Below are 16836 nucleotides of genomic sequence, written 5' to 3'. Positions count from 1 at the left end.
GAAAATCAATTGGATGGTTAAAATCTCTTACATGAATAAATTGAGCACTGGAATCTTGTCCAGTTCTAATGCTATATTTATGTTGTTTTAATCTTAGTTTGAGATTTTTACCAACTAAGATTAAAACAACAAATATAGCATTAGAACTGGACAAGATTCCAATGCTCTATTTATTCATGTAAGAGATTTTAACCATCCAATTGATTTTCAAAAAGTTGAGGAAGTAGTATCAAGCAAGTCCATGGTCGACAGGAATATAATTGAATCTTGTTTCATAAAAAGCAGTTTTGACAATAATATGAATATTTCCTTTGGTTTATATAAATTAGATCCATTTATAATTAATAGAATTTGGGAAGAATTTAATAATACACTGGACAAATAATAATTTTTAAATTTTCTTGGGTAGAATAGTTTGTGGGTGAGTTGTGCAAAGGACCTATCCAGTTGGGTCGGCGCGCGTCAGGTGTTTAACCGTTGTGGATTCTGATAGTGAGGTGTTGGCCAGACCCCTTATATAGCTTCCTTGGATGCTTTACTTTCATAGTTCCTTGATAATGTGAGTAGTCACGAAAGCGCTTGGAATTTCTCTATTCTTTCAGAGTGGTTGTTTTGCATATTCTGAAATCACCTGTTTACTGTGATCTTATTGCATATATATATATATATATATATATATATATATATATATATATATATATATATATATATATATATATATATATATATATATATATATATATATATGAGAGAGAGAGAGAGAGAGAGAGAGAGAGAGAGAGAGCAGGTTTGGCACTGGTGAGTGGAGTGGGCATCTTTGGCACACCCTGTAACCTAGGGCCAGCCAATGCCATCGTGGTGTTGCCTCCTGATGCCACCACACACATATACAACCATCAACACCAATAACTACGTTAATGCTGACAATACCCATACCGATACTTTGGTGCACCCTTAATAACCATCACCAATATCGTCACAGTACATCTTCCCAAACAAAATTATCACCACTACACCTATCACCACCAATAACCACAACCACCCGTATCACACTCATTACACCAATAACAACACCACTACCACTACAACCATCATCATCAATGTCACCGTTCATAACACATCATAACATCAATCACCCTGTCAGCTCTATATGTGACACATCATAACATCAATCACCCTGTCAGCTCTATATGTGACACATAACATCAATCACCCAGTCAGCTCTACATGTGACACATCATAGCATCAATCACCCTGTCAGCTCTACATGTGACACATCATAACATCAATCATCCTGCCAGCTAGTGCTTCTTTGATCACTATAACAAAACTCCACCTTACCATAAACCCATTTATATATTAACTGTTAAAGCATTACATAATAAAAATAAATATAATAATAATAATAATAATAATAATAATAATAATGTAAAATAAAATTTACAAGACCCTAATTTTAAAATAATAAGAATGCTAATATAATAAGAATGCTATTTATGCACATTAGAACAATGAAAAATTAAAATCTTATATTATCTTCAACACTACACCACCACCACCAATATCACCGTTCATAACACCAGTATCTTCAACACTACACCACCAATATCACCGTTCATAACACCAGTATCTTCAACACTACACCACCACCACCAATATCACCGTTCATAACACCAGTATCTTCAACACTACACCACCAATATCACCGTTCATAACACCAGTATCTTCAACACTACACCACCACCACCAATATCACCGTTCATAACACCAGTATCTTCAACACTACACCACCACCAATATCACCGTTCATAACACCAGTATCTTCAACACTACACCACCACCACCAATATCACCGTTCATAACACCAGTATCTTCAACACTACACCACCACCACCAATATCACCGTTCATAACACCAGTATCTTCAACACTACACCACCACCACCAATATCACCGTTCATAACACCAGTATCTTCAACACTACACCACCAATATCACCGTTCATAACACCAGTATCTTCAACACTACACCACCACCAGTATACAGAGCCGTACTCATGGCTACTCTGGTGCAGATGTAGAACAAATGGGTTAAGTGATTATTATATTCACGAAAAAGCTCGATACATGTAACAGTCATACAGCACTTGGAGAATGTGTGGTTATCTGGTTCCAGCCAAGGATAAGGAAGACAGCTCCAATTCCTTGGATCAATAACCCTGGAGAAAGAGAGAGAGAGAGAGAGAGAGAGAGAGAGAGAGAGAGAGAGAGAGAGAGAGAGAGAGAGAGAGAGAGAGAGAGAGAGAGAGAGAGAGAGAGAGAGAGAAATTGTACATCACTCCTCACAGCGTTCAATTCCTCTACCAACCTGTCCTATTGGAACGTTTAATTCCCTCCGAATTATTATTCGTTTACTTATGCCAGGGCTAACATACTACGGAAATTTAACATTTGTTACTTTCGTTTAATTTAGACTAACGCATATTAACCTACATTTGCATATAACTAACCAACAATAACGAAATAGCAGAAAAACTGAGTACTTATTTCTGGCAGTGTGCGACATATGGTTGTGCCCGTCTTGGTATCTCCACGCTCACTGCTCAAGTAGAGGATGACTCGTCTCTGTAGTGCCACTATCAGTGCCTAGTATTCACCTACGTGCCATACAGGAAACATACCATACTCTTAGCAGACTGGTGTGACTTGTCCACTGCAGTACTACAGTCAGTGCCTAGTATTTACCAATGTGCCACACAGGTCCATTGAAGTGCCACAATTAGTGCCTAGTATTCACCTACGTGCCATACAGAAAACATACCATACTCTTAGCAGACTGGTGTGACCTGTCCACTGCAGTGCCACAGTCAGTGCTTAGTATTCACCTACGTGCCATACAGGAAACGAGGGTTGGGCGGTTCGGGGTCATCACTGGGGGGGGGGGGGGTGCAACAGTGATTAAAATAAAAACTAGTGTGGCAAACTACACAAAACCTGGCCACCAGGAACCGTCAACGCCCCTTGTGCCTCACCCGCAGGGGATGGGCTCCATGTTCAGTCCCTGAAGTCCTTCGTCATATGCTGGCTATTGATGAGAGTTTGAGCTGTTAAGTTACAGCCTGTCATATGGTAGCTACTGATGCTGTCTTAGCATACTGATGCTGTATATCATACTGACACTAAATCATACTGTGTTATCATATGTAATCACTACAGGTGTCATTAAAGGATATTATACAGGGATAATTCCAGACGTGATGCAATATCATGACTCAAAGAATAATACCAGAAGTCAGGAAGTCTTACCTTCCTGAACATTTTAGTAATGATGCTTCTTAAAATAAAACTTTTAAATTTAGGTGTATGTATCGGTTTAAGTTCAGATACATTACTAGGGTAAACAAGTGGACTTCCGAGGAATTGGTTTCGTTTATAAACGATTCTGACCTATGACATTACTCTTCACAAGAATACAAGAACGCAAACAAAGAAGTAAACGCCCAAAGTAAAACGATTCGACTAAAAGTAAACTAAACGCACAATAAATACTCTCACGCCAAATTGAGACTGGACGAGGGAAGGCCAATTATATATTACGAGAGCCTCACACTCAAGGTAGCAACCATCATTCTGTGTCAAAATGCTGCTACTTCTGGTTCACCAACGCTGCAGGGAGCCATCAATATGTATATTGTAAAAGGTATACTCTTCCTATGTGGGGAAACTTTTTCTACATAACTATGGGCCTTACCATGTATATATCATTCAATCGTGCAATCTATTATACTGTACATTTGTATCACTTTGGTAAATATATTTATTTGTCGTTTGTATGAGAGGAGATTACTTATGTGAAAGTGGATACTCTGAATACAGTGAAGACACTTCATAGGGGTTCTTCCCTCTCTGTATGGCTCGGGGTGGAGTTGCCTTTGGCGTTTTGATGTTAATAAGAGTTATAATATCAGCGGCACCATTTCTGCTGCTGGGAATATGCTGTATTCACTGGTACTTTGTAGCACAGGGTCATCCCAAGAGAACTCTTGTGTGCTTTATGTTATTTTCACAAGTACAATAATAATCTTAGTGGTACAAGGATCTTGGTGGTACAGGAACATCTCGAGATCGATACTCATCGTTTCATTCTGTATAAGTACAAGCTCTGTGAACATTAAGTCGACCCTAGAGCAAGCAGGGGTGAGGCATACCTTTACCTTGGATATACCCTTGAAGGGTTTCCCAAATTTTCCTACTCCCGTAGTCCTACCCTGGACCAGGCTTGTCTGGGGCTTGCCTGCCACATACAATTGCTGTTCTGGCGTATACAACCTCCGCCATACTCCCTTTTTGAAGTTAACACCATAATTGGATTGATACCCTGACAAAAGCCTTCGTGCCCTCACCCTAACAATACTGCGTGCTTCCACCCTGACAATAGTAATAATAATAACAGCTGAAACAGTACATAGTATCAACAGCACACAGCAGCACAGAATCAGTAGCACTACACACAGCAAAAGCACCAGCAGCAGCGCATAACAGTACACAGCAGGACCACCACTACCAAAATAATAACAGCAGAACGCTGTACTACACAGCAGCAACACCGCAGGACGCAGCAGGGGAGGGGGCATAGAGAGCCGTGACCACAGCACCAAAGTCAGTATCAGCAGCATAACGTCAAGTACTGGGAGCCAGAGATAAAAATAAAGAGAGGACAAGCTAGCACAATGGCACCTCACCGTGGTGGAGTTACCTCTCCGGTATTTCCCATGCCCCACACACAGCTTTATGGCTTAACTTCACCTAAGTCGCAAGCTTTCACCTCTATAAACTTTTATTTACTTTTTTTTGTAAAATACAAAAGTGTTTGGAAAACACAAAAGTGTGTGGATTACAAAAAAAAAAAAAAAAAAAAAAACACGAGTACAAGAGATGGGAAAAGTGAGGAAGAGGGATAGGAAAAAACTGAGGAAGAAGGACGGGGAAAGGGAGTGAGGAAGATGGGGTGCGGAAGATATGCTAGGAAAAGAGGGGTGGGAAAAGGATGAAGAAAAACGGGGGATTGAGAATTTCAAAATACCTTTCAGTTATCGGAGCATGCAATGTTTCCGTCCTGTTGACTGAAGATCTCTCAGGCTCACTCGCGCGTCCTCTCATTTCCGCTTCACTATCTGTTTCCTTTTTTTTTTTTCCTAACAAAATTGGATACATCAGCAGTGTGCTGCTACCCTATTTTACGACAGTTCACGGTGGGAACAAAAGCTAGCTGTGTTTCCCTGAGCCGGGAGACTTCAGTGGGGGAATAAAGATGTCGTCAGGTATTCCAGCAAAGCTTCATCATGATGCTACGGCAGCCTCACACCTTTCCTTCCAACATAGCTGAAGTTACTATCACTTGGGAGATGCCATCTCTCAAGATAGCCTATTCCTTGCACGGGAGAAATTAATTGTTCAGGAAGATATCTCTCTCATCCCAGAACAGGGGCAAGAGAAATTACACACAGGAGGCAAAGGAAAGAAAAAAAAAAAGGTGAAGGGAGAGAAATGCCAGAAGATATCCAACCACACATATATACAACTACATAAACATAAGCTTTCTGTGTATGTTTATATTTTGCCCCCAAAACTTAGCAACTTGACACAAATTTACCAAAATTTACATAATGTAGCTTAATCCTGCTCAACCTTTCTAAGGTCAGCCTAAATTCAGCATTATTTAACATTAATGAATGATTTTAATTTCGTGATGTTCACGGACTTTAAAAATAAATATACGCGTGACTGTTTTTTATTGGGGGAGAAGGGGGGGGTGAGCAATCGTTGCTTTATAAACCAAGCCAGCAAACTGTACCTACAAAGCACGACACTGATAGAATCCGGAGAAAATTCTTATTAAAATTCAAAAAAGAGCTGTACATGATAGTATATGCGCCAACGATGTACACATGACGTTATCCTGTTTGTGAGAGCTCTCCGTGATATGGTCGGCGATATTTTCCCTCAAAGTCCTTTTCTTTTCTTCTGACACTAACAGCTGCGTTTCGCTCATCTGATACTTGTCCTAATTTACCCACCTGTGCTCACCTTACCTAGTTTTCTGTATATAGGTCTATAGTCTTCCCATTACGCCCTTGAATCTGTACTGATACAGCCACTGGATGGCGAAAAGCCTATAAATAAAGATACCCAGATCTTGCAAATGTGTGTAATTCCTCACCCAGCTAAGTCTGTTACAGCTGACTGGCGTGTGATCTCAGCTACGTCCATCCCGAAATCGGTGCTTCCTTCTGAACCCAGCAGCTTATCTGGTACGGCCCAAGTTTAATCATCAACTTTGCTTGCCTAATGGAGTTTTACTGGGATCAATTCACGGCTCCAGGTACCACCTGTTAACTAAGATCAATTTTACTAATTATTAGCCTACAAAGCCCTCTTATACCTCCTCTCAAAACTGTGTACGATATTTGCATTGACCACTTCATCCAGCCTCAGACTAAAAACTATATATATACTTTTCAGTGTTTCGATGTCTCTATAGTGTCTTCAAGGCCATTTTATATTCCCTAGCTCCCTCTCTTCCCAAACAGCTTGTCCCCCTCCGCTGATTAGTTTGTCACAATCATACTGTATTCTCTAGGCCCCCTCTCTCCTAGTGTTGTGAGAGATCGGTGATGGAAAGAAGATATGTATTTTCTGACATGGGTTATAGTCATGTGATGATCCTGACCCGCTAACTGGAGCTTTTAGTCACATAACTGGAATGCAGATGAATGGTTCAGAGAACCATTTATCAACCACATAACTTTAGCATTCCACTGACTTAAATATTAAAAGATCACATTATATGATATTAAATATTAAAAGATCACATTATATGTAAATATTATCAGATCACATCATATGATGCACGTCATCAGCACACGCCGAAATATTAATTGAACTAGTACTTGAATTTAAATTACGTAGTAGACCCTCTCATAACACGAGGGGTTACGTTCTTGAAAACTGGAGCATTTTGAAAAATATCTTCATGTGAAGCAAAGAACATACGAGAAAAATAGGGTTATGTTCCGGACAGTAAATCTGCCAATCAAATATTTTTACTGCTGTACCATTAAAAAATAATTACAGTAACCATACGTCACAGATTTTAGTAATTACTTGAAGGATCCGAAGTGTAGCGAGGTTGGTCAGCTGACAGACTCCGTACATGTCAACATCGTTTAAATAAGACATTTTTTCACTAAACTGTACCATATAAACAGAAACTCCCACACCTGTACCAAACATACACATGTGGAAAAAGACACTTATGTACAGTTCAGGACATTTATTAGAGGAAACATTTCGCCATGTGTGGCTTCATTAGAAGTGAAGAAGCCACACGGGGCGAAACGTTTCCTTTATAAATGTCTTGAACTGTACATAAGTGTCTTTTTCTACATCTTGTCAGTATCACCATACCATTTTACAAACATATACATAATTTCAAATAGGTAATTACACGTGTAATTACAAACAGGTACTCGCAGTGAGCAAACATGTGGTGTACACGGTGTGGGCAGCACGGAGGCTGGCAGTAGTGCCAACATGACCGGGTACGCCAGCACATGACTCACTCGAGCCCCGTGGTCTACCTGGCCAGCAAATGCCCGCCACACTGCAGTACCTACCTCCCTGGCTACGTCTCTTCCTATTTAATAAACACCCTGACTTACAATTTCTAATTACTAGATACACTGGGCCTGCCTTTCTAGTTTCTTGTCTCCTTGGCACGATTCCCTAATTGTCTTTATGTTACCTAGTCTGAGTTACCTCGTGTTCTTAAAGGAGGATTAAGATCTTGAGCTAAGATAATTACCTAAAGGGTCTGAGATCGGCAGCCGAGGCCAGTCTCAGACCCAAGACTCCTTAAATGGGATGGAAGGCACGAAGATGAAGAGCGGAAAATCTAGATAAGCGAGGGGTTGAGAATGGCATGGTAATGTGAGCAGATACGTAGGTACGTATGTAAGCAGGCAGACAGGCAAGCAGTTATAAAGGTAATCAGGCAGGCAACCAAAGCAAAGTAGGGTAGACAAGACAGGTAGACCCACTCAAGGATTCAGGGAAACCGGACAAGTATCCACGCCAAATCTACATCTCAAGGTCACACGTAGGACGGTTTATACGAAGAAAACGACGTCACCTACCCCAACACGCAGGCACGCACACGAGATAGGTGTTAACAGAAGGGTGGCACCGACACACAGGCCGGAATGGATACATGTCAAGAGAAGGGTGACACTGACCTACAAGAAGAGGCTTGAGTGGACTAAAGATGTTAACAGAATGGAGGCAATGACCCACAAGGAAAGGCTGGAATAACCAAGCGTCAACAAAATGGGTGGCACTAAAACTTAAGAAAAGGCTGCAATGGCCAAGTATTACCAGACTGGTGGCACTGACACATAGGCAGAAGCTGGAAAGAGGACGAGAAGCGAGGGACTCAACACAAGAGAGCGGTGGCGGTGGGTCACTGAACTCTTCGCCGTACCCTTCCTCTAACATACTCCAGAGTAGTGTTTCTGTCTCCAGATTAGCGAACGGAGGATCGAGCCTCCAACACTTCCGCTGAATAATTCACACACGTTTAGAGCTTTATGTAAACAAAGAACATCTGAGAGGAGCACCACAGCATCCTTGAGAAACATTAACATAGACTTTTAGAGCATCCTGAAGAACATCTCACAAAGCATACTAGAAAAAGAGCTTCTTACACAGTATACTTAAAGAAAGCGTTTTACATACCCATACTTAAGAAAGAGCATCTTACACGGCATCCTTGACAGATCTTACACAGCATCCTTGACAGAACATCTTACACAGCATCCTTGAGAAAGAGACAGCACTTACAAATCACTCCTGAGAAACGGGTTCATTCATACCTTCCAGCAAAATACCACCCGTCCCCCTTTACCTCCCTCCCCAATCACCCTCTCCTCCCCTAACCCCCGTGTGAAGACGTAGCCTGAAGGCAAGTAGCGTCTCGCTATGTCAACCCCCACTTGACAATCGTACACCCACCTGCCAGTGGGTGTAGACACCCAGAAACCAAACAACGCAAATTAAAACTAAATGTAAAACTAATTAAATTATTACCACAAGCACCCTAGTAATGAAAGAATAATTACCATTTTATAAAATGTTCAAAACTCTGAGCATCTTTGAAAAAGTTCATCCTCACTAACATCCATAACTAAAAGTTCACCGAGGTCTCGGCGCACACACCTGGTAATTAAAAATGAAAATTTTATGCCTAATTTTTTAAGATACCACAGCCGAGGACGCATTCTCAAAATATGAACAGTCATAGGTGCGTGAACAGACAACAACAGTAGGATGAGTGAAATGGCATGTAACTGACAAATATGACGACACACAAGTTGCAGAATAAGCCTTTATTGTGGCGTTTCGCAGTGTCGAGATTCACACAGGGCAAATGTTATCCCAATTAAACCTTGCTCAACAATCTTACCCCCATAGAAGGAGCACCATCCCTGGAGAGCATATAACTAAGGATGAGGCGAATATGTTTAATCATTAACGAGGATCATCCTTATAGAAAGCGGGTTGAACGCTTCCGTCCTGCTCAACCAGGTATTGTACTGCTTGACACACCAAGTCTGGCACTTCTACGGGATATATCAACGCATGGGGGGGGGTAAAAATGGTCAGTGGACCGAAAGTCTCCTAGAAAAGTTGCTATATATATCAGCCTTCTCAACGCCAACCGTCCACTTATCAGGACACCAACACAGCTCCACGTCCTGGTGTGGAACTGAGACGAGTCAACCTCTCCTGGATTCTCTAGGTTACATTATACGCATACAGCGCCAGGGCTAGAAAGCAGAGAGAAACTGGACCTACAATAACCAGCAATCAAGAATAGAGTAGCAAGAATAGCATGTTGTTCCGCGGTGAGCACCTACAACCAGTAGTGGAAAAGTAGTAACAGAAACAGGAGAAATTACGGAATGATAAATATTGGAGGAATGAGGGTAGGAAAAAAAAAAGAGGGAGGAGAAAAGGAGAAACACAGGAGAAGTAGGGAATGATAAACAGAAAATAAGGCGAAACACAAGAGGCAGTAGAGAATGATAAACATGAGAGGACGGAGAATCACGATGGGAAAGAGGGAAGGTAACACACAAGAGGACAGGAAAGGAGAAACACAAGAATGACAAACATGGAAGGGAAAAAAAACACGAGAGCGGAGGAAAAAAGGAAGGAAAAACAGTGGAAGGAGGGAAAACACAATGGAGGAAAAAGGAAATAAAGGAAGCAGAAAAAATGAAGGAAAGAGGGTAGTAGGAGAGACGAGAAAAAGAAGGAAAGAGGGAAGGTGAAACATAAAAGGGAGAATGGGACACAAAGAGGAAGGAAGGGAAGGACTCAGACAGGCAGGCAGATGGAGGGCAACAGACAGGCCGGCAGGAAGGACGATAGACAGACTTAACCAGCACAGAGGATGAAGGCAATGCGCACAAACTAGACACACAAACGAGACAGTGTTGTGTGGCTGTGGTGAACGTGTTGTTGTGGCGATGGTGTGTATTGAGTGTATTCCTAGTGGCATATGGCACCTATGACGTCACTTGGCACTGCTCGACGGAAGCCTTGCCTCTCAGAAAGCTATGAGAAGCGTGGGCTTGGCTCCGCTGACGTCACAATATGATAAGGAAGCAATCCGCACACTTCCTTACACCTGTTAGCACTTTGGAGTCTTTCTTAGTGTCACAACACTCGTGTGCATCCTGTAGTACTTGCTGTACTTCTGTGCTTACTATAACCTCACAGTGTCACTGCTATTGTAGTCATTACTGATAAATATTTTTTAACTATCATTTAATATAAGGTTGATTCTGATTACCACCAAGGCAGGTCGAGTTGAAGATTTAATTAAATATTTGCCCCGAGGGACGAGTTTATCAGACAACACTGCTCACCCTGTGAGTGAATGTACCATCATAAAGACAGAGCATTTCAGCTCAATTAACTTCACACGCTATTGATGAGGCAATCTAGCTGTAGTAATATTTAGGTAACACTACTTTAACAAAGAGGAAAGCACTTTCACCACCACTCTATCTATAGCTGGTTTTCAGGAAAGGTACACACACAGTCCGGCGATGATCCACCAAACCCTAACTTCCCTATCCGAAATTCGAAATAAGGTACTTATTTCCAGCTAAGCACATTCTCTGAAACCCTTCAAAGATATAGCCACCGTCACGAAGTAACAGCATGTTAAATCCCAAATAAGCCTTCGCCTCAGTTGCCATCTAACACGCTCACACACACCTTAAATCCTCCCTGGGACGTCCCTACACCACCACCTATCCACCTAACGTAATACTCCCTCTTCAGAATTTTAGCTTTAAATGTTGCTTATGTGCGTATTAAAAAAAACGCTAAAAGGCTTAAGAACACGGGTCAAAGGCAAATAAAAAAAATATCCATGTACGCTAAAAGGCTTAAGAACACGGGTCAAAGGCAAACAAAAAAAAAATATCCATGTGAGACAATATAACACAAGAGTAGACTATATTTTAATCTACCACTGAGGCCCTCCTCAGCTCAACAGAACGGCGATATATGCAGTACTCTTGTTGGGTTTTATTGTCTCCGTGTGTGTTTATGTTTAAAGTAAGATTACGACCAGAATTTTATATACAAGTGAATATGACACCTCACCCTCACCACTGTTTAGGTATCGAATCCCTCCACCAGTAAATTAATACAGTGGCATAAATCCCGCTGAAGCAGCAACACTGGGCTTTACATATGCGAGTGTGGGAGGGTAAAAGAAGTGTAAGGTTATGAAAGACCCTCCACAACCCTTCTACAGTACCTGACGGGCTGTGAGGTGCTGTATAGTTTTATATACCGTTTAGAATCGATGACAAGTAATTCACCAGGAAAATGCAAACTCCCTTCCTGTAAGCTTTTTCACCCTGAACTGTGTACCTCTTCAGTACAGGAAAGACTGTGCTATAACTTAAATTGCCAGGCATACCATCTAAAGGGGACAAAAAGATACAAAACATCCAGGCCATGGGAAAACCTGGGTAGCCACAGCCACTCAAGAGGGAGAGGTTTTTTAGTGCCAGGAAGGAAAAAAAACTGGCAGGAAATGGCAGAAATCGTACACCAAATCCAGTCATTCCTGGAGTGGAACCACAGTCGATGGCCTCCACTCCAAACCAACAGATACAGATACTAATGCCGGAAAAAAAATCCCCCCCCAGTACCAACAATACCACCAGTCCGATAACATTCTTCTTTGCAAATATACAGGGTTTAAAGCCAGCAACAAACAACAAAATACCTTTCATCCGTGGACTGCTTGCAGAGGCAAAGGCAATGTTCGCGGCTTTCACTGAGACCCACATAAAGGATCACTTGGACAACGAAATATGGATCCCAGGTTACAACCTATACAGATGTGACAGAGTGAACAGGCAAAAGGGGGGGGTTGGCCTGTACATTGCAGAGTCACTTGTTTGCACAAAACTGCTAAATGCCTCAAATGATGTAGTGGAAGTTTTAGCAGTAAAGGTCGAGAACCAAAACCTAGTCATTGTGATAGTCTACAAGCCTCCGGATGCAACATCCCAGCAATTCCAGGAACAGCTGTTAAAAATTGACCACTGTCTGGAAAACCTTCCAGCTCCTGCACCCAACATCTTGCTCCTGGGGGATTTCAACTTAAGGCACCTAAAATGGAGGAATATAGCAAATAATATTGTTGCAGTAATAACACCAGGAGGCAGCTCTGATGAAAACTCACACTCACGCGAGCTTTTAAATCTCTGCACAAAATTCAATTTAAACCAGCAAATAATAGAGCCTACTAGACTGGAGAATACACTAGACCTCATCTTCACTAACAATGATGATCTGATAAGAAATATCACCATATCAAAAACAATATACTCAGATCACAACATAATTGAGGTTCAGTCATGTATGCGCGGAGCCCCAGACCGACATAATGAGATTAGTCACGAGGGAGCATTCACCAAATTCAACTTCAATAACAAAAACATAAAGTGGGACCAAGTAAACCAAGTCCTAACCGATATAAGCTGGGAAGATATACTAAGCAACACAGACCCCAACTTATGCCTAGAACAGATTAACTCGGTGGCACTCGATGTATGCACAAGGCTTATTCCTCTAAGAAAAAGGAGGAGTAGATGTAAAACAGAAAGAGACAGGCGCTCCCTTTACAGGCGACGGAAAAGAATAACAGAGCGGCTAAAAGAGGTCAATATATCTGAAATGCGTAGGGAGACACTGGTCAGAGAAATAGCAAGCATCGAACTTAAGCTAAAAGAATCCTTTAGGAGTCAGGAATCGCGGGAAGAACTAAAAGCCATAAATGAAATCGAAAGAAACCCAAAGTATTTCTTCTCCTATGCCAAATCAAAATCGAGAACAACGTCCAGTATTGGGCCCCTACTTAAACAAGATGGGTCCTACACAGATGACAGCAAGGAAATGAGTGAGCTACTCAAGTCCCAATATGACTCAGTTTTTAGCAAGCCGCTAACCAGAGTGAGAGTCGAAGATCAAAATTAATTTTTTATGAGAGAGCCACAAAATTTGATTAACACAAGCCTATCCGATGTTATCCTGACGCCAAATGACTTCGAACAGGCGATAAATGACATGCCCATGCACTCTGCCCCAGGGCCAGACTCATGGAACTCTGTGTTCATCAAGAACTGCAAGAAGCCCCTATCACGAGCCTTTTCCATCCTATGGAGAGGGAGCATGGACACGGGGGTCGTCCCACAGTTACTAAAAACAACAGACATAGCCCCACTCCACAAAGGGGGCAGTAAAGCAACAGCAAAGAACTACAGACCAATAGCACTAACATCCCATATCATAAAAATCTTTGAAAGGGTCCTAAGAAGCAAGATCACCACGCATCTAGAAACCCATCAGTTACACAACCCAACCCAGGGCAACATGGGTTTAGAACAGGTCGCTCCTGTCTGTCTCAACTATTGGACCACTACGACAAGGTCCTAAATGCACTAGAAGACAAAAAGAATGCAGATGTAATATATACAGACTTTGCAAAAGCCTTCGACAAGTGTGACCATGGCGTAATAGCGCACAAAATGCGTGCTAAAGGAATAACAGGAAAAGTCGGTCGATGGATCTATAATTTCCTCACTAACAGAACACAGAGAGTAGTCGTCAACAGAGTAAAGTCCGAGGCAGCTACGGTGAAAAGCTCTGTTCCACAAGGCACAGTACTCGCTCCCATCTTGTTCCTCATCCTTATATCCGACATAGACAAGGATGTCAGCCACAGCACCGTGTCTTCCTTTGCAGATGACACCCGAATCTGCATGACAGTGTCTTCCATTGCAGACACTGCAAAGCTCCAGGCAGACATCAACCAAATCTTTCAGTGGGCTGCAGAAAACAATATGAAGTTCAACGATGAGAAATTTCAATTACTCAGATATGGTAAACATGAGGAAATTAAATCTTCATCAGAGTACAAAACAAATTCTGGCCACAAAATAGAGCGAAACACCAACGTCAAAGACCTGGGAGTGATCATGTCGGAGGATCTCACCTTCAAGGACCATAACATTGTATCAATCGCATCTGCTAGAAAAATGACAGGATGGATAATGAGAACCTTCAAAACTAGGGAGGCCAAGCCCATGATGACACTCTTCAGGTCACTTGTTCTATCTAGGCTGGAATATTGCTGCACACTAACAGCACCTTTCAAGGCAGGTGAAATTGCCGACCTAGAAAATGTACAGAGAACTTTCACGGCGCGCATAACGGAGATAAAACACCTCAATTATTGGGAGCGCTTGAGGTTCCTAAACCTGTATTCCCTGGAACGCAGGAGGGAGAGATACATGATTATATACACCTGGAAAATCCTAGAGGGACTAGTACCGAACTTGCACACGAAAATCACTCATTACGAAAGCAAAAGACTTGGCAGACGATGCACCATCCCCCCAATGAAAAGCAGGGGTGTCACTAGCACGTTAAGAGACCATACAATAAGTGTCAGGGGCCCGAGACTGTTCAACTGCCTCCCAGCACACATAAGGGGGATTACCAACAGACCCCTGGCAGTCTTCAAGCTGGCACTGGACAAGCACCTAAAGTCAGTTCCGGATCAGCCGGGCTGTGGCTCGTATGTTGGTTTGCGTGCAGCCAGCAGCAACAGCCTGGTTGATCAGGCTCTGATCCACCAGGAGGCCTGGTCTCAGACCGGGCCGCGGGGGCGTTGACCCCCGGAACTCTCTCCAGGTAAACTCCAGGTACCTAGACACAGGCATACAGACAGACTGACTTGTCGGGGTTTCGACTGCACAGTTGGTATACTAGTATAAATACTACCCTAGTATACATATGACTGACCGACTATGTATTTGTCTCTCTCCCATGTAACCAGTCAAAATCCTGCCCACACTATTAATCTTGTAACTAACTTCTTTAACTTCCTAGCATCAGCATTCCGGGATGGTAAACGTGATTACTATAGGGTTGTCAGCCATTTAAAAAAAAAAGGTATACATCAAATTACCATAATTTTAATAACATCCGATTAAAAATAAAGGTTGTGAGCAGCAGGCAGCAACAGCCTGAATGATCAGGCAGTTAACAGGGAAGTTTGGTTTGAAGCGACAGTATGCTGCAAGAAAGCAGTGGATGAGACTGACACGTGAAGACACAAAACAGCCTAAGCTTGTTTTAAAACGATGTTTCGTTCATTACTTGACAAAGCTTCCTCGAGTGAAATGTTTTTATAATAAAGTCCTTTGTGGCTTTGTATCTTCATCCGAGAGTAGTAATCTGGAAACTAGTTACAGATAACCTTGTCGGTATTAGGGCGCCTGATTTAGGTTGCTAGTTCCCGCTGTATAGCAACGCTGCCATAATTCTTGTAGCTAAGACCAGACAACATGCCTGGCTATATACTCTCACACCATCCTTAGACACTACTGGGTACTGATCTATTGCTTTTTATATGGGGTGGAAACCTTTCCTTCACACCTTTTCAATTAATTTTGGTACTTATAGGACCGGTAAGACAGCAGAAGGCCTAAAAGCTCTACTGTGACTGATGTTGTAATAGCCAGGCTTAGGCTTGGTTACAAGTACTTTTCGACTTTTGTCATAATACATGACAGACTCACGCCAAGAGAAATTTCCATTCTTCTGACAAACCACCACCACCACTACGCCTGCAGCAACGACGCACTGTTATACTATCAGTCACCACCACCACTATAACTACTACCACACTGACATATTCACCATCAAAATTACCTTCACACCATCACCTCAAATCACCACCATTATCAGCACACCACGTAAATATCACATTTTGCTACCATCACACTAATATAGTCAGCATTAAAGCATCACTCCCATCCCCCATTATGATAAATCTGGTGTCGGGTTCAATGTCACAAACATAAATGAGGAACTTTCTTCACTTCTTGAGCCTAAATCTTTGCCCATCTGGACCTTAGGCTGAATCATGGTATTCCAGCTTACATTCCTGAAAATCACTCTAGCGGGTAATTTCTCACTACGCTCTCTTCACTGACCTATATCACCTCCCAACTTAAATTCTGTGACATACCAGTGACCGGTTTCCAGAGTTTTTCCTGTTATGTCCCTTCCGAGGCCAGATTCCTTTGGCTTCCTCGTTAACTAAATAAGACTTAATGTCCATTGCGTTTTTTGAAGCAATGAAACCGCGTGGGTCATTCATTCAAAAATGAAATCAA

General features: G+C 42.0%; 1 protein-coding gene across 3 annotated transcripts in view; it reads right to left on the bottom strand.

Annotated features, from left to right (window-relative positions):
• The window catches only part of Amph (amphiphysin), a 239219-nt gene that overhangs the window by 204192 nt on the left and 18191 nt on the right, over nt 1-16836 (bottom strand). The gene's annotated exons all lie outside the window — the stretch shown is intronic.

This window comes from Cherax quadricarinatus, chromosome 76 (assembly GCF_038502225.1).
Source record: "Cherax quadricarinatus isolate ZL_2023a chromosome 76, ASM3850222v1, whole genome shotgun sequence".
In the NCBI taxonomy this organism is placed as follows: Eukaryota; Metazoa; Arthropoda; class Malacostraca; order Decapoda; family Parastacidae; genus Cherax; species Cherax quadricarinatus.
The sequence above is the reverse complement of the archived record's forward strand: the minus strand, read 5'-3'. Positions and strand labels throughout refer to the sequence as shown.